This window comes from Musa acuminata, unplaced genomic scaffold, assembly GCF_036884655.1.
Source record: "Musa acuminata AAA Group cultivar baxijiao unplaced genomic scaffold, Cavendish_Baxijiao_AAA HiC_scaffold_371, whole genome shotgun sequence".
NCBI classification, from domain to species: Eukaryota; Viridiplantae; Streptophyta; class Magnoliopsida; order Zingiberales; family Musaceae; genus Musa; species Musa acuminata.
The window spans coordinates 17501-20000 of record NW_027020624.1 but is presented as its reverse complement, the minus strand read 5'-3'; positions in this window follow the sequence as shown (position 1 = coordinate 20000).

Sequence of the window (2500 nt, the reverse complement as noted above, 5' to 3'; positions counted from 1 at the left end):
ATAGCAGGGACGGTGCTGCCTCACGCTTCGCTCGCTGTTCGCCGCTCGCCGCTCGCTCGCGCAACCTAAAATGGCCAGTTTTGGCCCGTTTTTGGGCTGTTTTGGCCTGTTTTTGGTCCGTTCTTGCGTGGCACGGCGACCGTCGTGAGCGGAGCAAAACGTCAGCCATCTCAGCACCCTGGAACCCCCCGGGTGGCACAGGGCTGGATGGGGCTTTCGTATAGCAGGGACGGTGCTGCCTCTCGCTTCGCTCGCTGTTCGCCGCTCACCGCTCGCTCGCTCAGCCAAAAATGGCCAGTTTTGGCCCGTTTTTGGGCTGTTTTGGCCTGTTTTTGGTCCGTTCTTGCATGGCGCGGTGACCGTCGTGAGCGGAGCAAAACGTCAGCCATCTCAGCACCCTGGAACCCCCCGGGTGGCACAGGGCTGGATGGGGCTTTCGTATAGCAGGGACGGTGCTGCCTCACGCTTCGCTCGCTGTTCGCCGCTCGCCGCTCGCTCGCGCAGCCAAAAATGACCAGTTTTGGCCCGTTTTTGGGCTGTTTTGGCCTGTTTATGGTCCGTTCTTGCGTGGTGCGGTGACCGTCGTGAGCGGAGCAAAACGTCAGCCATCTCAGCACCCTGGAACCCCCCGGGTGGCACAGGGCTGGATGGGGCTTTCGTATATAGCAGGGACGGTGCTGCCTCTCGCTTCGCTCGCTGTCCGCCGCTCGCCGCTCGCTCGCGCAGCCAAAAATGGCCAGTTTTGGCCCGTTTTTGGGCCGTTTTGGCCAGTTTTTGGCCTGTTCTTGCATTGCGCGGTGACCGTCGAGAGCGGAGCAAAACGTCAGCCATCTCAGCACCCTGGAACCCCCCGGGTGGCACAGGGCTGGATGGGGCTTTCGTATAGCAGGGACGGTGCTGCCTCTCGCTTCGCTCGCTGTCCGCCGCTCGCCGCTCGCTCGTGCAGCCAAAAATGGCCAGTTTTGGCCCGTTTTTGGGCCGTTTTGGCCAGTTTTTGGCCTGTTCTTGCATTGCGCGGTGACCGTCGAGAGCGGAGCAAAACGTCAGCCATCTCAGCACCCTGGAACCCCCCGGGTGGCACAGGGCTGGATGGGGCTTTCGTATAGCAGGGACGGTGCTGCCTCTCGCTTCGCTCGCTGTCCGCCGCTCGCCGCTCGCTCGTGCAGCCAAAAATGGCCAGTTTTGGCCCGTTTTTGGGCCGTTTTGGCCAGTTTTTGGCCTGTTCTTGCATTGCGCGGTGACCGTCGAGAGCGGAGCAAAACGTCAGCCATCTCAGCACCCTGGAACCCCCCGGGTGGCACAGGGCTGGATGGGGCTTTCGTATAGCAGGGACGGTGCTGCCTCTCGCTTCGCTCGCTGTCCGCCGCTCGCCGCTCGCTCGTGCAGCCAAAAATGGCCAGTTTTGGCCCGTTTTTGGGCCGTTTTGGCCAGTTTTTGGCCTGTTCTTGCATTGCGCGGTGACCGTCGAGAGCGGAGCAAAACGTCAGCCATCTCAGCACCCTGGAACCCCCCGGGTGGCACAGGGCTGGATGGGGCTTTCGTATAGCAGGGACGGTGCTGCCTCTCGCTTCGCTCGCTGTCCGCCGCTCGCCGCTCGCTCGTGCAGCCAAAAATGGCCAGTTTTGGCCCGTTTTTGGGCCGTTTTGGCCAGTTTTTGGCCTGTTCTTGCATTGCGCGGTGACCGTCGAGAGCGGAGCAAAACGTCAGCCATCTCAGCACCCTGGAACCCCCCGGGTGGCACAGGGCTGGATGGGGCTTTCGTATAGCAGGGACGGTGCTGCCTCTCGCTTCGCTCGCTGTCCGCCGCTCGCCGCTCGCTCGCGCAGCCAAAAATGGCCAGTTTTGGCCCGTTTTTGGGCCGTTTTGGCCAGTTTTTGGCCTGTTCTTGCATTGCGCGGTGACCGTCGAGAGCGGAGCAAAACGTCAGCCATCTCAGCACCCTGGAACCCCCCGGGTGGCACAGGGCTGGATGGGGCTTTCGTATAGCAGGGACGGTGCTGCCTCTCGCTTCGCTCGCTGTCCGCCGCTCGCCGCTCGCGCAGCCAAAAATGGCCAGTTTTGGCCCGTTTTTGGGCCGTTTTGGCCAGTTTTTGGCCTGTTCTTGCATTGCGCGGTGACCGTCGAGAGCGGAGCAAAACGTCAGCCATCTCAGCACCCTGGAACCCCCCGGGTGGCACAGGGCTGGATGGGGCTTTCGTATAGCAGGGACGGTGCTGCCTCTCGCTTCGCTCGCTGTTCGCCGCTCGCCGCTCGCTCGCGCAGCCAAAAATGGCCAGTTTTGGCCCGTTTTTGGGCTGTTTTGGCCAGTTTTTGGCCTGTTCTTGCGTGGTGCGGTGACCGTCGTGAGCGGAGCAAAACGTCAGCCATCTCAGCACCCTGGAACCCCCCGGGTGGCACAGGGCTGGATGGGGCTTTCGTATAGCAGGGACGGTGCTGCCTCTCGCTTCGCTCGCTGTTCGCCGCTCGCCGCTCGCTCGCGCAGCCAAAAATGGCCAGTTTT